The sequence below is a fragment of the Arachis ipaensis genome, chromosome B1, assembly GCF_059453495.1.
Source record: "Arachis ipaensis isolate K30076 ecotype BB chromosome B1, ASM5945349v1, whole genome shotgun sequence".
Lineage (NCBI taxonomy): Eukaryota > Viridiplantae > Streptophyta > Magnoliopsida > Fabales > Fabaceae > Arachis > Arachis ipaensis.
Genome location: NC_142436.1, coordinates 85819019 through 85843370, shown reverse-complemented (window position 1 = coordinate 85843370; position 24352 = coordinate 85819019). Strand labels below are relative to the sequence as shown.

Genomic DNA, 24352 nt, shown 5'->3' with positions numbered 1-24352 from the left:
GGTTGATGGCTTGAGTGAGCCTGGAGTAGTGTTCCTGCTGCTGCTCCATTTGTTGTTTTTGCCATGCTTCCTGTTGGCTCAGCCAGTTGGTTTGAAGGTTCAGTATTTGCTCTTGTCCTTTTATATGCCTCTGTCCCAAATCTTCAATGGCTCTTAGAAGGTAAGTCATATTCAAGTTGTCTGGGTCATGATGCTCTTCTTGATGGTATTCTTCCTGATGATGTTCCTCTTGGTGAACTTTTTCTTTTGCTTTTGGTTTCCCTATTTGTGGCCTTCTTTGTTGCTGAGCAGGTGTAGTATAAACCAATCGTTCGAGTGTAACTGACCTCCCTGGGTTCACCCAGTCTGGGTTGTTGTCCTCAAATACTACCTTGGCCTTGTTGTATAAGCGGAGAATGGTGCTGGGGTACCAAAGCCTGGCACCTGAATCAACCTTCTCAGCCGAATCTTGAATCCCCTCGGCGATGAGCTCATTCACGTTGATTTTCCCACCTTGTATTAAGCAATGCACCATAGTAGCTCGATTGATGTTTACCTCTGAATTATTTGTAGCTGGTAGAATGGACCTCCTCACAAGTTCAAACCACCCCTTGGCTTCAGGGCTCAGGTCTCCTCTCGATGAACTTGGGTCTCCCATCTGTGTACCTCTCCCAGTCAGCTGTTATAACACAGATGTCTGCCACTATCTCTGAGAGCTCATTATTATCAGGGCTTCTACTTATCCTTGCTTGATAACTTTCCTCATCAAAACGAGGTGATTTCAGGTGAAGAACTCTTGTTATGGTATTTGGGCTGAAGTCCACCTCTTTTCCTCTTACGTAACTTTTGAAGGTTGGGGCCTTGGTTTTATCCTCTCTTACTACATTCGCATAAAATTCTTTGATGAGGTTTCCATTAATCTTCCCCTCTGGACTTGTGAGCAATTGCCACCCCCTCTGTTCGATTTTCTCCAGAATTTGTGGTGACTCATCTGCATTGATTTGGAAGATTAACTCTGGCAATATCTTTCTCACCCTTATCCGTTCGAATTCACGTTCATGAAAGGCAGTTTTGAATTTCTTCTCATCGAAAGGAACACTCTCCATGGGTTCCTTCCTCTTTTGCCTCTTTGAGCTTGATGATGCCATGAATTGAGTTGCTGTTTTGAAGTGGAGGTTGGAAGATACGGAGAGATGAGGAATAGGTTGGCTAGGACAGAGTGTGATGAAGGGGTTTGAGCAAGCCGAAAGTATGAAGTGTGGAGAGTGGGAATTTGAGTGTGAGGAATGATCATGCACTGAGGTTTACTTATATAGGGGGTCATGAGTGGATGAAAGGTGTGGATTGCAAGGATTGTTACTTGATGGATGGTTGGGGGTTGTGTATGAAGGAAAGACAAGGATCATCACTTAATGAGAGTGATTGGTTCGATCTTCAAGGGTCTTCTTTTTCCAATGTTGCATGGCAACGTTTCCCCATGCGTTCCCTCTTGGGACATGTGTGTAGTGCTCTTCATTAAGTGGAGAAATCTCCCCCATTTAATTGTCCAATCAATCCCTTTTCATGCTTCTTTTCCTTTCCTATAAAGATTTAAAATAAGGAAATTAATATAAAAAAAATTCAAACTCTACGGCTAGAATACAAGGGAAGAAAGAGAGTTTGATTGTTTATTTATGAATTTCAACTAACTAACTAACTACTAGTGGGTCCTTATATGCATTTCGGTGGCACCATGGGGTGACACCAAACTTAGTTTGAAGCAATGTGATGAAAAGTTTTGTTCAAAGCTCCCAAGACTAGCATGCATCTTGGTTTGCTTTGAACACCAAACTTGTTCTTCACTATATACTGCATGATAAATATTTCACCAAATGTTTGTCAAGTTTGGGTTAAAATTCATAAACATTGATTTATTCATTATTTTAAAAACATATAAAACATGGGTTGCCTCCCATGAAGCGCTTCTTTAGCGTCACTAGCTTGACGTTTTTCCTTCATCAGGGTGGTTGGTAGTGCTTAAAGTCCTCCCCTCTTGCTGTGGACTTGTATCCATTGGTTGAATCAATGATCTCCACATGTTCCAGGAAAAGAACTCTGTTAATAGTGAAGACCTTAGATAACTGAGATGGTACAGTAGGGAGATTAGGGGGAATATCTGGGAAGTAAGCTGAGACAACTCTATCCCCTGGAGAGAAGCCTTTCATAGGGATCTTCTTGTTCCTCCATTTCCTTGGTACCTTCTTCTTTGTTTCTTTTAAGGTTGCCTTCCCCTTGGTGACCTTTTTTTTCCAAGGAGTTGTGATGTTGTCTTCACATGCCTCTAGAGGTTTAGGTTCCTCCAACTTTTCCTTGAGCTGTGGCAATTGCTGTTTTCCTTGTTTATCAATTGAGGGGGTTTCAGAATGGACTTGCTGTGCTTCAGTGCTTGTCTCCTCCTTCAGTGTCTCTTTATCATTTGTGCTTAGTTCCTTGTCCTCTTGATCTGTTTCTTGTGAGAGTTTGAAGACATTGAAGCTGAGTCGTTCATCATGGATTCTCAATATTAGCTCCCCTTTCTCTACATCGATAAGTGCTCTGGCCGTAGCTAGGAATGGTCTTCCCAATATGATTGGGTGAGTGTGACTCTCTTCCATGTCCAAAATGACAAAGTCTGTTGGGAGAAAGTATTTCCCAACCTTTAGCAACACATTTTCCACCACTCCTATTGCTTGCTTTTGAGTTTTGTCAGCCAGTCTGATGATTACATCTGTGGGCATTATCTCATTAATCTGCAGCCTCTTCACCAGGGATAAAGGCAGTAAATTGATGCTGGCCCCCAAATCACATAGTGCTCTATCGAACATAGTTTCACCTATGGCACAAGGGATGTGAAAACTCCCTGGGTCTCTTCTTTTTGTAGGCAGCTCAGGTTGAATAAGGGCACTACATTCCTTGTTCATCACTATAGTCTGGCCTCCTTTGAGTGAGCTTTTCCTGGGAAGAAGTTCCTTCATATACTTGATGAATGCAGGCATTTGTTGAATTGCCTTGATGAATGGTATGTTTACATGCAAAGATGTAAACAAGTCTAGGAACCTTGAGTATATTCTCTTTCCCACAGCACCATTGAGCAGTTGAGGGAAGGGAGCATAGAGCTTCAGCAGCTCTTGTTGTGAAATTTCTGGTCCTTGGTGATTTCTATCCTCCTCCTTTGTTGAGTTGTCTTCAGGTTGTTTGCAAAGTTTGCCTTGCTTGTCTTCAGTCTCTTGATCACTCGTAGTGACCATTTTGTAATCTTCCCATCTTACTTTCTTTGCTTCTCCCTTGGGGTTTTTCTCCGTGTCACTTGGGAAGCTATCGATGGGTTTGGAAATTTTCTCAGCTAAATATCCCACCTGGAATTCCAACTTCCTAATGGTCTCTCCCTGGTTCTTAATATTGGCTCGCACTTCCTCTTTGAACACCTTATTTTCTTGAATCTCTTGGCATATTCCTTCAAGTAGGGCTTCAATCTTAGAGAGCTTGTCATCAATTGATGGGTGATTCGGAGCAAATGTGTTATTTTGGTTTTGAAAAGCATATAAAAAAGTGTTGTTGTGGGGGTGTTGAAACGTCCTCTGTGTGAATTGCTGGTGAGCTGCATTGTTGTTGGAGTTGTAACGTCTCTGGTCTTGGTTTTGATCTTGCTCACCTCCCCACCCAAAGTTTGGGTGGTTTCTCCATCCAGGGTTGTAGGTCTTGGAGTATGGATCATAGTTTTTCCTTGGTGAACTCCCAATGTAGTTGGCTTGCTCCTGACTCCCCTCTGCTTCTTCATTCACTCCTTCTTGGATTGTTGATGAAGTGGAGATTGCTGCTACTTAGTTCATCTCCATCTTCTTGGTGAGGTCAGCTAGCTGCTGGGTAATGAGCTTGTTTTGGGCCAACAGAGCATCTACATTGTTTAGCTCCATTACTCCTCTTGTGTTCCCTCTTTCGGAAGCATAGAAGTAGTCATTCTCTGCTACTGTTTCAATAACATCTATGGCTTCCTCAATGGTCTTCTTCTTGTTCAAAGATCCTCCAGATGAATGGTCTACGGCCTTCTTTGACTCATAAGAGAGCCCTTCATAGAAAATGTGCAGCTGCACCCATTCGTTGAACATGTCAGGTGGACACCTCCTTGTTAAGTCCTTGAACCTCTCCTATGCTTCATATAGAGTCTCACCATCTTGTTGCCTGAAAGTTTGGACCTCAGCTCTCAGCCTATTGATTCGTTGAGGAGGGTAAAATATTGCTAAGAATTTGTTCACCACGTCTTCCCAAGTTGTCAAGCTTTCCCTTGGGAAAGATTCCAGCCATTTGGCTGCCTTGTCCCTGAGTGAGAATGGAAATAAGAGTAGTCTATAGGCGTCAGGATGAACACCATTAGACTTCACTGTGTCACATATTCTCAGGAAGGTGGTTAAATGTTGATTGGGGTCTTATTGAACACTTCCTCCAAACGAACAATTGTTCTGAACAAGGGTGATGAGCTGTGGTTTAAGTTCGAAGTTGTTGGCATGGATTATTGGCTTTTGGATGCTACTTCCACAATTGCCTGGGTTTGGATTGATGTAAGAGCCCAAAACTCTTCTATCCTCCCCAGCATGATTTGCTCTACCTTCTCTCCCATGGTTGTGATCTTCTTCTTCATGATGGTTTTCCATGTTGTCTTCCATGTGTGTTTCAAAGAATTCCTCTTCTTCCTCAGCACCAACCACTTTCTTTCCTCTTGCCTCCCTCCTTAATCTAAGGAAGGTCCTCTCAGGTTCAGAATCGAAGGAAGTTGAAGCCCCGTTTCTTCTCCCTGTCATACAACCATCAAGTGCAAGCAAGAAAAGATAGGTGCAGAAAGTATTTGTGTCAGAATTACTATTAGTTGTGGGTGATGCAATATATCAAACAGTTAGTGGGTTAGCAAACAGAATTGAAAAAAACAAAGAAGAACAAAAGAGTAGACGGAGAAGGGAAGAAGTTTAACTACAACAAAAAGTAAATCACTCAAACAGAAAATGAAATTCACAAAATAAAAATGCTCAATCTAGTGATCTTCCAATTTAATCATTGTTGATGCACAATCAATCCCCGACAATGGCGCCATAAACTTGATGCACGGAAAACTTGTCTCACAACAAATCTCCCTTCGGCAAGTGTACCGAATTTGTGGTCAAGTAAAAACTCACAATAGAGTGAGGTCGAATCCCATAGGGATTGATTGATCAAGCAACTTTAATTAGAATAATGTTCTAGTTGAGCGAATCCAGAATTTGGGTTGAGAGTTGCAGAAAATAAAATGGCGGGAATGTAAATAACAGAAAAGTAAATGCTAGAATTAAAGGACTGGAAGCAAATGACTGAAAATAAATTGCAGAATTGTAAATGGGAATGGGAGATTTGCTCATAAAAGTAAATGGCAGAAGTTAAAGAGAATGGGTAAGATCAGAGATGGGGAGTTCATTAGGCTTAGGAGATGTTGCAATTCTCCGGATCAAGTTCATTTTCATCTCTTCCTCAATCAATGCACTCATTGATCTCCTTGGCAATCTTAAGTGATTGAATTACAATTTCTTGCAATTCAATCTCTCAAATCTTGATCAATAGCCAATTCCTTGGTCAATTGCTCATGAGAAGAGATGAAGTATGGTCACTGATTATACCACATGCATTTCCCAAATCAACTATTGAGAGGGTTATAGTCACATACCCATCCAAACCCAATTTGGTCCAGCATGAGAAAGCATTTCTAGCTTGATCTCTTCATTCCTCTTTCAAGGTTCAAAAGAGATCCAAGTTTGAATAGCTTCTCTTCCAAGATAACTACTCAATTGGATGAAGATCGAAAGCTTTCAAGTAAAATCAAGAGAAAAGATAGAAGAAGAATAATGAAAATTAGTATTGATCCATCAAATTACAACAGAGCTCCCTAACCCAATGAAAGGGGTTTAGTTGTTCATAGCTCTAGAAAAATGAAAACAAAGATGGAGAATACATCATAAAACTAGAAAATGCAGAGAAAGTAAAATACAGAGAGTAGTTCCCTTTTTCCAGCCTCCAGAACTCCTTTTTACAATTCAAAGATACTCCTATATATACTACTATTCTCAGCTTCTAGTTTACTCTTCAAGTCTTGGGCCTTTGGATCTTGAGTTTGAAGCAGTTCTTTTCTTTATTTGGGCTTGGCTTTACTTGCAGAGAGAAAGTGCTAAGTGGGCGGAGACTTCAGCTCAGGGCGTTAGGGGTGTTAACATTTAGTGAAAGTATAAGTTCGAGAACGTTAGTGACACTTAACATTTTCACTAACGTTCCAATGTACCCCTTTGCCTCACGTTAGAGCCCACGTTAACTATGTTAACGTGGCTTCTAACGTGGCCTTGCCAAACTTCGAGAACGTTAGTGACACTCAACATTGTCACTAACGTTCCAATGTGCCCCTAGATCTCACGTTAGAGTCCACGTTAACTAGGTTAACGTGGCTTCTAACATGGCCATTCTTAGCCATCCCAACGTTAGTGACAATGTTGAGTGTCACTAACGTTGGTTCATCATTCATTCCTCATCGTTAGCTTCCACGTTAACTTAGTTAACGTGGAAGTTAACGTGGCTCCTTGGGGGGTTGTGTGGTTGCTTCCAACGTTAGTGACAATGTTGAGTGTCACTAACGTTGGCGACAACTCTCACTTCTTACGTTAGCTCCCACGTTAACCAAGTTAACGTGGGAGTTAACGTGGTGTGTTGCATCCTTAGGCCAACGTTAGTGACAATGTTGAATGTCACTAACGTTGGCTTCTCTTCCCCCTTTAACGTTAGAGGCCACGTTAACTAGGTTAACGTGGGCTCTAACGTGGCCACTCATGAGTGTTTGCCAACGTTAGTGACAATGTTAAGTGTCACTAACGTTGGCTCAACTTCCCTTTTCCACGTTAGAGTTCACGTTAACTTAGTTAACGTGACTCTTAACGTGGGCAATGATGGCTATGAGAGTGTCATTGGCAATCACTTTTCTCATTAACCTTGCAAGTTTCCTCCCTTTCCTTGCTTCCTTTGGTCCTGAAATCAAGCAATAGAGTGCATCAAAGTTCTAGTCCAAGTCATGGGCAATGCAACATACAATTTATCACTAAACTTATGCAAAATCCTCATGAAATAATGTAAAATGCACAATGTATGCTTGAGTCAAGGTGTAAGTGAATATCTACCCAAAACTAGCTTATTTTCTAAGGAAATGCATGAAACTATCCTAAAACAGTAAAGAAAAGGTTAGTGAAACTGGCCAAGATGCCCTGGCATCACCTACTATCTTCTTCTTCATGAACGCAAGGCTCCTTCCATGGCAAGCTTTATGTTGGGCATCACCGTTGTCAATGGCTACTTCCCTTCCTCTCAGTGAAAAAGTTCCAAATGCGCTGTCACCGCACGGCTAATCATCTGTCGGTTCTCGATCATGCTGGAATAGGATCCATTGATCCTTTTGCGTCTGTCACACGCCCAACAATCGCGAGTTTGAAGCTCGTCACAGCCATCCCTTCCCAGATCCTACTCAGAATACCACATACAAGGTTTAGACATTCCGGATCTCAGGAATGGCCGCCAATAATTCTAGCTTATACCACGAAGACTCTGATCTGAATCATGAGGCTAAGAGATATGCATTCAATCTAAGGTAGAACGGAGGTGGTTGTCAGGCACACGTTTATAGGTGAGAATGATGATGAGTGTCACGGATCATCACATTCATCAGGTTGAGGTGCGAATGAATATCTTAGAATAGAAGCAAGCGTGATAGAATGGAAAACAGTAGTAATTGCATTAATTCATGAAGAACAGCAGAGCTCCTCACCGCCAACAATGGGGTTTAGAGACTCATGCCGTAGAGAATACAACAAGAAACGTGTAAAGTGTCATGAGGTACAAGATGAATCACTAAAAGTAGTTTTTATAGTGAACTGATGACCCTAGGGTTACAGAAAATGAGTAAGCTAGGGTGTTTAGTGTAAAAATCCACTTCCGGGGCCCACTTGGTGTGTGCTTGGGCTGAGCATTGAAGTTTTCATGTGTAGAGACTTTTCTTGGAGTTAAACGCCAGCTTTTGTGCCAGTTTGGGCGTTTAACTCCAGTTTTTATGCCAGTTCCAGCGTTAAACGCCAGAATTCTTGAGCTGACTTGAAACGCCTGTTTGGGCCATCAAATCTCGGGCAAAGTATGGACTATTATATATTTCTGGAAAGCCGAGGATGTCTACTTTCCAACTCAATTGAGATCGCGCCAATTGGGCTTCTGTAGCTCCCAAAAATCCACTTTGAGTGTAGGGAGGTCAGAATCCAACAGCATCTGCAGTCCTTTTTCAGCCTCTGAATCAGATTTTTGCTCAGGTCCCTCAATTTCAGCCAGAAAATACCTGAAATCACAGAAAAATACACAAACTCATAGTAAAGTCTAGAAAAGTGATTTTTAAATAAAAACTAATAAAAATATAATAAAAACTAATTAAAATATACTAAAAACATACTAAAAACAATGCCAAAAAGCGTATAAATTATCCGCTCATCATTTACTATCATTATGGAGGTGAACTTTTTGATGTATTTCTTCGGATCACCTAATTCATCATAGGGAGTTAGGGTAGTCGACTGAGTAAACCTCCTGGGTAACACGAAATTCATCACCTCAGTCGTGAATGGCCCAAGGGAACTTTCCTGATTGTCATCCTTGCTGTCTGACCGAGCTTCCTCATTATGCTCGGGTTGCTTCTTGATGAGTCCATATTTGATGGTATATTTTGACTCAATTTGGATGGATTCTAGCACATGAACTCACACTTAAGCACCAAAATAGCATACTTTTGTGTTTTATCCCTGATTTGATCCTAAATGTGAAAACATGCAATTTTATGCTTGAATTGAGCAATTTAATTCTACTTTTATTCCATTTAATGCCATGACATGTTTGCTGAGTGATTTCAGGCCTTGGAAGCAAGAATGGATAGCCAAAAGTGGAAGAAAGCATGTACAAAGGAGAAAACATGAAGAAAACAAGGAAAAGTACACACAGCGAAGTGTGCGTGCGCACAAGAAAGAATTTCCATGTGTGCATGCGCACGACCACCTGTGCGGACGCACAGGTCCCTGCACGTGATTTCATTAATGAAACATGTGCTGCACAAATTTTGGGGGCTTTTGGCCCATTTTGGAAGGCTGAATTGCTGAATTAAAGTTCTATATAAGGGGAGAATCAACACATATGAAGGGAGGAGGTTTTAGAGCTCACTTAGATAGTTTTAGAGAGTAATTAGGAATTGGAGTAGGAGTAGTGTAGCATTGCTCTCTTAGTGTTTATCGATTTCTATTGTAGCATTTTATAGCAAGCTTTGATTTTGGATTTTACTCTTTAATTGTAAATACTCTCAATTTCCTCTTCAATTATAGCAATTTTACTTTCACTTTCTTTGGTTCAAGTTACTTGTTCATAATTGCAATTTTTTGTTTCTTGAAATTTTGATCAATGAATTTTATGTTTCTTGCTTCCTTCATGTTTGATTGCTTGTTTATATTTGGTTTTGTTGGTAGTTGGTTATAGCTTTCCATTTTACCTTAATTGCAATTCTCCATATTTTACTTTCATGCACACAAGGTGTTTGTGAAAATGCCAACCTTAGAATTTGAGTAGATTTTCACACCTTGACTTGTGGTTTGAGTTCCTAGGATACTAGAGTCATAATGTCTGACATTTAGTGGTAATTCTTGGGTAGTTAGTTGACTCTTGTTTCCATTGACGCTAGCTTTTTATCAACTAGTTTGGTAAGTTAGTTAGGACTTATGGATTAAAGTCAATTATGCTTGCTTGACTTGCTCCTCGATGGTTGGGGTTGACTAGGCAAGATTGACTCATCATAATTACCATAGTTGTGGTTATGGCGATGATAGGATTCCTTGGATCCTCATTCCCAAGTCAAGGCTCTTTATTGCATTTATAGCATTTTCACTAGTTTTGATCTTGCTTTCTCTATACTTGCATTAATTCACAATTTTGCTCATTGCTTAGTTTTTTTATTTCTTGGTTCTTTTAATATTTTGTTCTTTGATTGCAAAACCCCTTTTGTCCCCTTAACAACCGAAAGAGAAACACTTCGATTGCATCCTAGGGAGAATGACCCGAGGTTTAGCTACTCTCGGTTACTTTAATTTGAATTTAACATTTGATCTTGAGAGTTCATTGTTGATTTAGACTATACTACTAACGAATTGATTTTTGATTCTGAACCGGCCAAAACTCTCTTATCAAATTTTGGCGCCGTTGCCGGGGAATACAAACGGTGTTATATCTTTTGGTTGTTGTGAATATGTTAATAGTGTAAATAGCACTTTTTGGTTGTTTGTTTGCTTTTGTTAGTAAGTTTTTGTTTATACTCTCTTTATGACTTTTTCACACCATTACCACAATGCACCTCAACAAAACCCAAACACTTACCTCTCTAATCACCAATTCTATACACCATCACCTCACTACATACAAAACCCTTACCTTTATGAGCTTGATTGTCAACCTTCATCACCTCAATCTTCATATTCACATATGGATCAAGCCACACAAGACATACTTTTCATGCTCATTCAAGAACAATAAGAGTTTCGGAAGAAACAAGAGCAAGTCATGTCTATAGTAGCGGAAACTCTTGACCGGTTAGCTTTATTGCATTCATGCCATGACCAATAAGTTCTAATGGATGAATGTGTAGAACCAAATGAAATAGTTGGTAGGAAGTGATCAAGAGGATTCCATCATTCAAGATTTTTTGTCCAACTTGGTCAACCCTGCCAATGACCTTCATGAGCCTCTCTTATTGGATTTAGAAGGAGATGTTGATGTGGATTTCACACAACCTCCAATTTTTGACTTGAGTGATGATGAGGAAGGTTTAGAGGAGGTTGAGGAATATTCTATTCACCAAGAAGTAAAGATAGTTGTGAAAGAACGAATTGAGCGGGTGAAGACTCCTTCAACAAGCTTCTTAGGCCCATATCAATATGCCGTCTTAGAGACGGATTGTCAACTTCAAACCCTTCTTGGAGTAGTGGATGGTGGAGAGAAGAATGTTAATTGGCAAAGAAATGGAAAGTCCATCAAAGAAGCCAATTCAACATTTGGAGATCAATTTTGGTGCAAAAGTCAATTTAGTGGTTTCCGGGGAGTGCACAAGCATGTTAATGGTGATAGAGGAACTCAAGTATGGGATTCGGGCATTAATTTCAAGGATCAACACTTAAGGATCCTAATTGCTAGCTTGAAGTCTCTTAGGAGTTTGATGCAATTCATTTGGGACCCCGGAGGTCAAATCAAGAGCAAACCTAGTTGGAGATTCAAGGAGGAGTGAAAACACAAGCCACCCTAACAAGGATCTCCTCACCAAGTCCAACTTAAGGACTTTAAACCAAAGTACTAGGTAGGAGACATCCCACCATGGTAATATCCTTCTAACTTTCTCTCTTTTAGCTTTTATTTCATGAATAAATTCGTTATTTTGCTTGGTTGGTTGGTTTTATTTTAAATTTTGTTGGGTAATTTTAGTAAAATAATGTGTTTTGGGGAGTTTTATGATGTTCTGGAACTTGAAAACCTGTTTTGGATGTCAAGTTTGGTGCCCTAGAGCTAAAATTTTTGTTGCAGGAACAGATTCCTGTGCGACCGCACAGCCTTGTGCGTGCGCACAGCTCCCCTGTTTTCACGATCTTGTGCGTCCGCACAGCAGTGTGCGCTCGCACACCCCTCAATACTCCCTCTGTTCACGGCACGTGCACGGCTTGTGCGTGTGTATACCACCCTTCTTTTCTCCCTGTGCGACCGCACACGTCACCCTGTTCTTTCCAAAAAAAGACACTTGTGCGAGCGCATAGCCGTGTGCACCCACACAGACCTTAGCAACCCCTCTGGTCGCGGCGGACGCATCTCTTGTGCATCTGAACGCAACCTCTTTTCCCCTTTTGTGCGTTCGCACTACCCCTTGTGCATCCGCATAGGCTGCGATTCACCTTCTGTCCACAGCGCCCGCACGCCTCTGTGCGCGTACATAACCCCCCCCCCCCTCTCTTCCTTGTGTGCGTCCACACACGACCTTGTGCATCCGCACAGGTCACTTTTTGAACGTTAATTCGAAATGGGGACTCGCGCTTCAGTTTCCACAAACCCCACCCCAACCTTTTCATTCATCTTCTTCTTTTCTCTGAACCCAACCCCAGCCTCTCAGCCCACTAACCCAACCTTCAACCACCCTTCATCTCCGTCCGACCGTTCACTGCCGGTGATCACCATCTTCCCCTTTCTCTCTCTCTCTTCCATTCTTCTTCTTCTTCTCTCTCTTCTCATACATTCTCCCATTTCCCCTATTCCTGCGCTACCTCTTGTCCGCAACAGTAGCCCTAGTTAGCGCCCAGTCTCCAGTCGCGTCCTCCCAGTCCGGCGAACACGACCAGCGCGGTGTGCCTCTGTGCCACCGCGACCGCGACACCCGCCACCACCCTCACTTCCCCATCCCTTCTTCTTCCTTCTGCATTCCAGGTTCCATTTCCTTCCCTACTCCCTGCCCAGTTCCATTTTCTACTGCTTTATTTTGCTTGCTTTCTACTTCTGTTTATAATTCCGTTTTAGTGATTAGATGATATTATGTTAGATGACTTCTGTTCTTTGGATTGAATGTTGTTGATACTGGCTGATTAATTCTGGATTTCTGGGTTGGATGACTGTAATATTGAACTGTGAATGCTTTTTTTGACTGATGCACATACCATGCTCGAGATATTGCCTGAATGAAGTTTTTTGTCTGATCAGCATAGATCTTGGATTTTGCTTTCATTTGGCATTTAATTTTTGTATAGTGCATTTTTTTGTTGATTTTTGAATCCTGCCTGAGACGAAATCGTATATGCACTCTGTCTTATTTATGCTTAAACACCAATTTGAGCTTGAATTTTATACATGTGTTTCCTTTGTTTGGTGTTAATTATTCCTGTGCATATCATACTTCAGTTGATAAATTTCTTAGTTGAGCACTTAGTTATTCATTGTGCTGGGATATCAAACTGAACTTGAATTTGCAGCTGTGTAGAAAATCAAATTGACATCATTTTGTTTGATGCATTTGAGAGTGAATAACATACTAAGTTGCTACTTTATGCATATCATACTCTGTCTTTTCTTTTTGCTCAGACACCAAACAAGTCTTAGACTTGTACATTTTGAATTCTATTTGGTGCCAATTGCAGCAGTACATATATTGATTTTTGAGTGAATTAATTGAATGCTTATTCATGTATTTTTAACATCAATGACCACATACATAGTAACTTGTTCCCTTATGTTTTTTAGCAATGCATTTTGTTCTTCACCAGAGTATTGCTTTGGACAAGAAATTATGTGTATGTGATCATTTCTTATCCTTTCAACGTGAATAAGTGCATACTTTTATTGTCGCTTTGACTATTGCCTTTTGTGCCAAGTTTTGCAAACTCTTCCAATTTTTAAGGCACAATTGCAATAATCAATCTCTTTCAACTCAATTCACATGCATTGTACACTTAAGTCATATATATGCTTCAATTATTGTTCATTCTCTTTTATGTTTCTTAGGTCACTTGATTTTGGGAGAATACACTTCTTTTTGGGCAATTAACTGTTTTGTACATGTTTTCCCTTAATTAAGTGTCTGTTTATCTTAGTGGCTCTTAGTTAAATTATTTGATTATATCCTTCTTCATTCTGTGGTATTTATCTGTTTCTCCTGAGTTGTGCTCTGTTTTTTATCTTTTTCAGGATGGCCCGCAAAGGGAAGGAGAAAGCCAATCCTTTGGCTCGTCCTCCTCCTGTGCCTCCGAGTAACAACCAAACACATTCATTAATGCTAAAACCCAAGAACAATATAAGAAAATGGAAAAGCGAGACTTTCACTATGAGAGAAAGCTAAACCTGCCCGAGAAATATGCGGATCAGATTCTTAACAGATTAAACTTTTACCATTGGAAATTTGTAGAATTCAATCCGGTGGAAGTTAATGACCACCAGGTCAAGGAATTCTATGCAAATTTCCTAAAGAGGGATGCCCCAACTGTTTTTCTAAGAGGTGTCACACTGGACACCTCTGATATTGCTTTAGAGGCCCTCTTGGATATTCCGCATATTCCTTCGGCTCGTGACGCTTACACTCAAATAATGAAGGATGTGACAACGGGCAAGCTTTCTTTAGATGTGGTTCTGGATAAGATTGGCCTACCTGAGGCTAGATGGGAGTACAGCAAAGGGGACAATGTAGTTCCGTTGAGCATTGCGTGCACTGACCTCAATCCAGAGGCAAGGATCTAGCAGCAGATCATTGCCGACTACATTCTTCCGAGCACGCATGCCATACATATCAGAGTCCATGTGGCAGTTTTGCTGTAGGCTATTCTGGAGGGGAAGAGGATCTCTGTTCTTTCCCTTATCAGAGAGTCGATGTGGAAGGTGAACCAACAACAGAAATACAACATTTCCTTCCCATTGTTGATCACCAAATTAGCCGCTTTATCTGGAGTGGAGAGGCGCCCAACAGACCGGACGTCTGTCTACATCAATAAACAGCCATTTCTTCCATACGGCGACTATGACGGACCGCCACAGAAGAAGAGAAAGACGACTGAGCCACCATCAGCAGCAGAGCCCTCAGCACCTCCTACAGCTCCCGCACCCACACCCTGACCTCAGACACCATATGAGCTGGGTCGGGAGATCATTTAGCTCCTCTACCATTTTGAGCGCCGCAATGCTCGCCGCTTCCAGTGGATAGTGACGAAGTTTGAGGGTAAAGACCCTGGGCCACCTCCTCTAGATACACCAGAGCCTGAGACTGAGGAGCCGGCACCGGAGGAGCCAACAGCTGAAGCTGGCCAGACAGTCGATCCCCCTAAGCAGAGACTAGCGGAGCCCGCGGTTGAGGAGGTAGTAGACCAAAGAGTTGAGGAGTTGATAGTTGGATCCGAGCAGATAGTAGAGATGGCGGCAGAGCCAGCTAGCCAGACAGTTGAGGAACCGGCAGTTGAGACCACCCCAGAGACATCCCGAGCCATCATTGTTTATCAGCGTCACCACCACCCACCACCATCTGACGGTGGAGCTTCTCATGGTTGATCCCCCCGATTGATTATTTTGAGCACGAAGGACCGTGCATGATTTAAGTATGGGGGAGGATCTACGATATTTTGGGTCTTAACATTCTATCCTTAACACTTGTCATTTAGTTTATTTTCAGTTTTATTATGCCTTTTGTAGATATTTTTTATATTTCGTCTTATGCACTACAGTTTAGTACTTTTTGTATATATATATTAGTTTGCTTCTAGTTATCTTTAGTATTGCATTTTAATTATGGTATATATACGTTTTGAGCTTGTTTTGTTGGTATATAGTATAGATATGGATAGTGATTGGATGATGTGAATAGCATATGTCTAGTTTATTTTGATCCTAATTGTTCATATTACTTTTTGCTTGTTAAAAATTAGGAAAGAACTAGGAAATTTTGAAAAAAAAATTTGCATCCATCACAACATACATACATATAGGAAATAAGTTTTGGTGAAAAACAACACAAATTTTCAAGAATTTTGTCTCAAGGGCATTCTATTGAATTGATTGAAAAAAATAAAAAATAAAAAAATAATTTTTTTCAAACTTGCTTGAATGATTTCTTTATGGAACATAGAAGAGTAAAGAATAAATACCTTGTGAGTTTTTGGGCTATAATGAGTGGTTACACATTTTAACCACTAATTTTGTTCATTGTGCGATATATCTCTTCTATGATTGTAATCTTGGTTTTGCTTAATTCTTTATTTCCAATGATTAATGTTTTGAATTGCTTTGAGTATGATTGAGGCCATCTTTGATAAAAGCTTACTTTACCCATATAGCCTACCCTTTGCATCTACCTTTGTTAACCCCTTTTGAGCCTTAATTAACCCCATTATTTGTGAAATTACCACATTACAACCTTAAGCAGAAAACCATGAATTTGCCTAGGATTGTATCCTTGATTAGCTTAGGTTGAAAAGTGTGTTTCATTGAAGTGTGGGAGAAATTTTGGGAGACATTGGTAGTTATTGAAAATGTTATTTTTGGGTATTCAGTGAAAAATTTTGGAAATGGGTGCATTCATGTATGAACTAGAGAATCATATGCATTTACTTTGTCACTTAAAAAAAACAAAACATCATCATCATAAAAAGGGGACAAAAGTCACCCCAAAGTAAAAAAGAAAAGAATAAGAAATGCATATGTGGTATAAATGAAAGAGCATACATGAACATGCGGAAAAGTGATAATAGGAAGGTTAGGATTGCATTTTATTTTGATTTGGTTGATATAGGTTGGGTTGGATACTTAAACTAATCAAGGATTCAATCATTTCAGTCCACATGGCCATATCTACCCTACCTTAACCTTAATCTCATTACAACCATATGAAGTCCTCATGATATTGCATTCATGCATCACTTGTTGTTGATTGTTAGATGAGAAGCAAAACCTTAAAAGCAGGATTAGGAAGAGATTTGAGTGAATTGACCCTAGACACCGAGTTATTAGAGTATATACACACCTAGTGAGGGTTCAATTACTCAACTCTATGTTTCCATATCTCTTATCATGAATTCTTGCAAGTTGCTTCATTTTGATGAATTGAATCAATTCTTTAGATTTTTGGATGCAATGGATTAATTCTTTGCTTCGCCCCATATGTCTATTTACTTGCTTGAAATTTGTTTGTTTGTTTTCACCAATTTTATAGGATACATAGATAGATATATATAGATAGTATATAATATACTTGCATACATATAGATAGTTACATTTAATAAGTTGGACCCCTCTTGATTGTTCTCCTTGTTGGTTTAGCATGAGGACATACTATTATTTAAGTGTGGAAAAATTGATGAGTCCATATTTGATGGTATATTTTGACTCAATTTAGATGGATTCTAGCACATGAACTCACACTTAAGCACCAAAATAGCATACTTTTGTGTGTTGTCCCCGATTTGATCCTAAATGTGAAAATATGCAATTTTGTACTTAAATTGAGCAATTTAATTCCACTTTTATTCCATTTGATGCCATGACATGTTTGCTAAGTGATTTCAGGCATTGGAAGCAAGAATGGATAGCCAAAAGTGGAAGAAAGCATGTACAAGGGAGAAAACATGAAGAAAACAAGAAAAATCACACACAGCAAAGTGTGCGTGTGCACAAGAAAGAAATTCCATGTGTACGTGCGCACGACCACCTGTGTGTACGCACAGGTCGACATTCAGCCAAGTGTGCAGACGCACAGACCGCACATGTCTGTGCATCCACACAGGTCCCTGCACGTGATTTCAGTAATGAAACATGTGCTGCACGAATTTTGGGGGCTTTTGGCCCATTTTGGAAGGCTGAATTGCTGAATTGAAGTGCTATATAAGGGGAGAATCAACACATATGAAGGGAGGAGGTTTTAGAGCTCACTTAGATAGTTTTAGAGAGTAATTAGGAGTAGGAGTAGGAGTAGTGTAGCATTGCTCTCTTAGGGTTTATCAATTTCCATTGTAGCATTTATAGCAAGCTTTGATTTTGGATTTTACTCTTTAATTGTAAGTACTCTCAATTTCCTCTTCAATTATAGCAATTTTACTTTCACTTTCTTTGGTTCAAGTTACTTGTTCATAATTGTAATTTTGTGTTTCTTGAAGTTTTGATCAATGAATTTTATGTTTCTTGCTTCCTTCATGTTTGATTGCTTGTTTATATTTGGTTTTGTTGGTAGTTAGTTATAGCTTTCCATTTTACCTTGCAATTCTCCATGTTTTACTTTCATGCACACAAGGTGTTTGTGAAAATGCCAACCTTAGAATTTGAGTAGATTTTCACACCTTGACTTGTGGTTTGAGTTCCTAGAATACTAGAGTCATAATATCCGACATTTAGTAGTAATTCTTGGGTAGTTAGTTGACTATTGTTTCTATTGACGCTAGTGATGAGCGGATAATTTATACGCTTTTTGACATTGTTTGTAGTATGTTTTTAGTAGGATCTAGTTACTTTTAGGGATGTTTTCATTAGTTTTTATGTTAAATTCACAATTCTGGACTTTACTATGAGTTTGTGTGTTTTTCTGTGATTTCAGGTATTTTCTGGCTGAAATTGAGGGACTTGAGCAGAAATCAGATTCAGAGGTTGAAAAAGGACTGCTGATGCTGTTGGATTCTGACCTCCCTGCACTCAAAGTGGATTTTCTGGAGCTACAGAACTCGAAATGGCGTGCTTCCAATTGAGTTGGAAAGTAGACATCCAGGGCTTTCAAGCAATATATAATAGTCCATACTTTGGCCAAGAATTGATGACGTAAACTGGCGTTCAACGCCAGCCTTCTGCCCAAATCTGGCATCCAGCGCCAGAAAAGGATCCAAAACCAGAGTTGAACGCCCAAACTGGCACAGAAACTGGCGTTCAACTCCACAAATGGCCTCTGCATGTGTAACACTCAAGCCCAAGCCCAAGCACACACCAAGTGGGCCCCAGAAGTGGATTTATGCATCAATTACTTACTCATGTAAACCCTAGTGATTAGTTTATTATAAATAGGACCTCTTACTATTGTATTAGGCATCTTTGGATTACCTTATGATCCTTTGATCACGTTTTAGGGGGCTGGCCATCTCGGCCATGCCTGGACCTTCACTTATGTATTTTTAACGGTAGAGTTTCTACACTCCATAGATTAAGGTGTGGAGCTCTGCTGTTCCTCAAAGATTAATGCAAAGTACTACTGTTTTCTATTCAATTCTTCTTATTTCGCTTCTAAGATATCCATTCGCACCCAAGAACGTGATGAAGGTGATGATTATATGTGACGCTCATCATCCTTCTCCCTTATGAACGCGTGCCTGACAAACACTTCCGTTCTACATGAATTAAGCTAGAATGAATATCTCTTAGATCTCCTAACCAGAATCTTCGTGGCGTAAGCTAGAATGATGGCGGCATTCAAGAGAATCCGGAAGGTCTAAACCTTGTCTGTGGTATTCCGAGTAGGATTCAATGATTGAATGACTGTGACGAGCTCCTAACTCGCGATTGCAGGGCGTTAGTGACAGACGCAAAAGGATAGTAAATCCTATTCCAGCATGATCGAGAACCGACAGATGAATAGCCGTGCCGTGACAGGGTGCGTGAGCATATTATTCACTGAGAGGATAAGATGAAGCCATTGACAAGGGTGATGCCTCCAGACGATTAGCCGTGCCGTGACAGGGCATTGGATCATTTTCCCGTGAGATGACCGAAAGTAGCCATTGACAGTGGTGATGTATCACATAAAGCCAGCCATGGAAAGGAGTAAGACTGATTGGATGAAGATAGCAGGAAAGCAGAGGTTCAGAGGAACGAAAAGCATCTCCATTCGCTTATCTGAAATTCCTACCAATGATTTACATAAGTATCTCTATCCATATTCTATTATTTATTATTCGAAAACACCATTATCACTTTATATCCGCCTGACTGAGATTTACAAGGTGACCATAGCTTGCTTCATACCAACAATCTCCGTGGGATTCGACCCTTACTCACGTAAGGTATTACTTGGACGACCCAGTGCACTTGCTGGTTAGTTGTATCGAAGTTGTGACAAATCATGAATTGAGATTAGAGCACCAAGCCTTTGAAGCCATGGATATGTATCACAATTTCGTGCACCAAGTTTTTGGTGCCGTTGCCGGGGATTGTTCGAGCCTGGACATCACAATTTCGTGCACCAAGTTTTTGGCGCCGTTGCCGGGGATTGTTCGAGTTTGGACAACTAACGGTTCATCTTGTTGCTCAGATTAGGTAATTTTCTTTTTGTTTTCTTTTCAAAAAAAATTTTTCAAAAACCTTTCAAAAATTCCTCACTTGTTTTCAGAAAAAAAAGAAAAAAAATATGTTTTCAAAAATAAATTATTCTATGGTTTCAGAATTTTTAAGAATGAATTCTAGCGTTTCATGAAGCATGTTGAAGCCTGGCTGGCTGTAAAGCCATGTCTCAATCCTTATACCCAAGAGAAGAGCTTCTTTATCTTTCTTAGCCAATTGGCTATTGAATGTAAGGAATGTCAGGCGTGTCATGTCTGAATTACATACTAAAGCTTGGCTGGCTATTAAGCCATGCCTGACCCTTTGATTGGAGCTTTAGAGCATAAGATTCCTGGAATTCATATTAAAAATTTTGGAATCCTTTTTTTCTTTTTCAAAAGAATTTTTCGAAAAATATAAAATAAAAATCCAAAAAAATTAGAAAATCATAAAAATAAAAAATATTTCATGTTTCTTGTTTGAGTCTTGAGTCATATCATAAGTTTGGTGTCAATTGCATATGCATCTTGCATTTTTTCGAAAATATCATGCATTCATAGTGTTCTTCATGATCTTCAAGTTGTTCTTGGTAAGTCTTCTTGTTTGATCTTGATGATTTTTTGTTTTGTGTCTTTTCATGTTTATCATATGCATTCTTGAATTCTTAGTGCGTAAGCATTAAAGAATTCTAAGTTTGGTGTCTTGCATGTTTTCTTTGCATTAAAAATTTTTCAAAATTGTGTCTATGATGTTCATCATGATCTTCATAGTGTTCTTGGTGTTCATCTTGACATTCATAGCATTCTTGCATGCATCACATGTTTTGATCTAAAAATTTCATGCATTGCATTTTTTTTTGTGTTTTTCTCTCTCATCATAAAAATTAAAAAATCAAAAAAAAAATATCTTTCCCTTTTTCTCTCATCAAATTCGAAAATTTGGATTGACTTTTTCAAAAATTTTTAAAATCAAATTGTTTTTCATGAGTCAAATCAAATTTTCAATTTAAAAATCTTATCTTTTTCAAAATCTTTTTCAAAAATCAAATCTTTTTCAAAATTATTAGTTATTTTCGAAAATTTCAAAAATATTTTTCAAAAATCTTTTTCTTATTTTTATATAAAATTTTCGAAAATAACTAATCAATTAATGTTTTGATTCAAAAATTTGAAGTTTGTTACTTGCTTGTTAAGAAAGATTCAAACTTTAAGTTCTAGAATCATATCTTGTGATTTCTTATGAATCAAGTCATTAATTGAGATTTTAAAAATCAAATCTTTTTCAAAACTAACTTCTATCATATCTTTTCAAAAATATCTTCTCATCTTATCTTTTTCAAAAATATCTTTTCAAAATATCTTTTCTAACTTCCTAACTTCCTATCTTTTCAAAATTTGTTTCAACTAACTAACTAACTTTTTGTTTGTTTCTTATCTTTTTCAAAACCACCTAACTAACTTTCTCTCTCTCATTTTCGAAAATATCTCTTCCCTTTTTCAAAATTTCTTTTTAATTTATTAATTATTTTAATTTTTAAAACTTAATTTTCAAAAATTACTAACAATTTTTCAAAAACCATTTTTCAAAAATCACTAACTCCTTTTCAAAATTAATTTTCGAAAATTCCCTCCTTCTCTCCCATCCTATTCTATTTATTCATTCATTAACTAACATTACTTCCTCACATCATCACCAAATTCGAACCCCATCCTCTATCTGTGTTCGAATTTCTTCTTCTTTTCTTCTACTAACAAAAAGGATCCTCTTTACTATGACATAGAGGATTCCTCTTCTTTTCTTTTTCTCTCCTCTTTCTTATGAGCAGGGACAGAGAAAAAGGCATTCTTGTTGAAGCTGATCCAGAACCTGAAAGGACTCTGAAGAGAAAATTAAAAGAAGCTAAATTACAACAATCCAGAGACAACTTGATTGAAAATTTCGAACAAGTAAAGGAGATGGCAGCCGAACCCAACAACAATGCAAGGAGAATGCTTGGTGACTTTACTGCACCTAATTCCAATTTACATGGAAGAAGCATCTCCATTCCTGCCATTGGAGCAAACAACTTTGAGCTGAAACCTCAATTAGTTTCTCTGATGCAGCAGAACTGCAAGTTTCATGGACTTCCATCTGAAGATCCTTTTCAGTTCTTAACTGAATTCTTGCAGATATGTGATACTGTTAAGACTAATGGAGTAGATCCTGAAGTCTACAGGCTCATGCTTTTCCCTTTTGCTGTAAGAGACAGAGCTAGATTATGGTTGGATTCTCAACCTAAAGACAGCCTGAACTCTTGGGATAAGCTGGTCACGGCTTTCTTAGCCAAGTACTTTCCTCCTCAAAAGCTGAGCAAGCTTAGAGCTGATGTTCAAACCTTCAGACAGAAAGAAGGTGAATCCCTCTATGAAGCTTGGGAAAGATACAAACAGTTGACCAAAAAGTGTCCTTCTGACATGCTTTCAGAATGGACCATCCTAGATATATTCTATGATGGTTTATCTGAGCTATCAAAGATGTCACTGGACACTTCTGCAGGTGGATCCATTCACCTAAAGAAAACGCCTGCAGAAGCTCAAGAACTCATTGACATGGTTGCTAATAACCAGTTCATGTACACTTCTGAAAGGAATCCTGTAAGCAATGGGACGCCTATGAAGAAGGGAGTTCTTGAGGTTGATACTCTGAATGCCATATTGGCTCAGAATAAAATATTGACTCAGCAAGTCAATATGATTTCTCAGAGTCTGCATGGAATGCAAGCTGCATCCAACAGTACTCAAGAGGCATCTTCTGAAGAAGAAGCTTATGATCCTGAGAACCCTGCAATAGCAGAGGTAAATTACTTAGGTGAACCTTATGGAAACACCTATAACTCATCATGGAGAAATCATCCAAATTTCTCATGGAAGGATCAAAAGCCCCAACAAGGCTTTAATAATGGTGGAAGAAACAGGTTTAGCAATAGCAAGTCTTTTCCATCATCAACTCAGCAACGGACAGAGAACTCTGAACAAAATGCTTCTAAATTAGCAAATCTAGTCTCTGATCTATCTAAGGCCACTGTAAGTTTCATGAATGAAACAAGGTCTTCCATTAGAAATCTGGAAGCACAAGTGGGCCAGCTGAGTAAAAGGATCACTGAAATCCCTCCTAGTACTCTCCCAAGCAATACAGAAGAGAACCCAAAAGGAGAGTGCAAGGCCATTGACATAAGCGCCATGGCCGAACCTGTGAGGAGAGGAGAGGACGTGAATCCCAAGGAGGAAGACCTCCTGGGACGTCCAGTGATCAACAAGGAGCTTCCCTCTGGGGAATCAAAGGACTCTGAGGCTCATCTATAGACCATAGAGATTCCATTGAACCTCCTTATGCCCTTCATGAGCTCTGATGAGTATTCCTCTTCTGAAGAGAATGAGGATGTTACTGAAGAGCAAACTGCCAAGTTTCTTGGTGCAATCATGAAGCTGAATGCCAAATTGTTTGGCATTGATGCTTGGGAAGTTGAACCTCCCTTGTTCATCAATGAACTAAGTGATCTGGATCAACTGACATTGCCTCAGAAGAGACAGGATCCTGGAAAGTTCATAATACCCTGTACCATAGGCACCATGATCTTTAAGGCTCTGTGTGACCTTGGTTCAGGAATAAACCTCATGCCCCTCTCTGTAATAGAGAAACTGGGAATCTATGGGGTGCAAGCTGCTAAAATCTCACTAGAGATGGCAGACAGCTCAAGAAGACAGGCTTATGGACAAGTAGAAGATGTATTAGTAAAGGTTGAGGGCCTTTACATACCTACTGATTTCATAGTCCTGGATACTGGAAAGGCAGAGGATGAATCCATCATCCTAGGAAGACCTTTCCTGGCCACAGCAAGAGCTGTGATTGATGTTGACAGAGGTAAAATAGTCCTTCAATGGAATGAGAACTCCCTTGTATTCAAAACTCAAGGATCTCCCTCTGCAACCATGGAGAGGAAGCTTGAAAAGCTTCTCTCAAAGCAGAGTCAACCAGAGCCCCCACGGTCAAACTCTAAGTTTGGTGTTAGGAGGCCATAACCAAACTCTAAGTTTGGTGTTGAACTCCCATATCCAAACTCTAAGTTTGGTGTTGGAGAGTTTCAACAAAGCTCTGCACATCTGTGAGGCTCCATGAGAGCCCACTGTCAAGCTATTGACATTAAAGAAGCGCTTGTTGGGAGGCAACCCAATGTTTATCTAATTCTTATTTTTATTGTTTTTCATGTTTTCTTAGGTTCATGATCATGTGGAGTCACAAAATAAATATAAAAATTAAAAATGGAATCAAAAACAGCAGAAGAAAAATCACACCCTGGAGGAGCATCTGTCTGGCGTTCAAACGCCAGAACAGAGCATAGTTCTGGCGCTGAACGCCCAGAATGGGGGCATCCTGGCGCTGAACGCCCAGAACAAGCATGGTTCTGGCGTTCAATGCCAGAAAAGGCAGCAAGGGGGCGTTGAACGCCCAA

General features: G+C 39.6%; 2 non-coding genes across 2 annotated transcripts; one reads left to right on the top strand and one right to left on the bottom strand.

Annotated features, from left to right (window-relative positions):
* Positions 1-4101: 4101 nt before the first annotated feature.
* LOC148577324 (small nucleolar RNA R71) lies at positions 4102-4205 on the top strand. The gene has a single exon (XR_015904711.1). It is a non-coding gene; the product is annotated as a small nucleolar RNA R71 (small nucleolar RNA).
* An 18009-nt stretch (positions 4206-22214) lies between these two features.
* LOC148577323 (small nucleolar RNA R71) lies at positions 22215-22322 on the bottom strand. Its single transcript, XR_015903267.1, has one exon. It is a non-coding gene; the product is annotated as a small nucleolar RNA R71 (small nucleolar RNA).
* Between the last annotated feature and the right edge of the window lie 2030 nt (positions 22323-24352).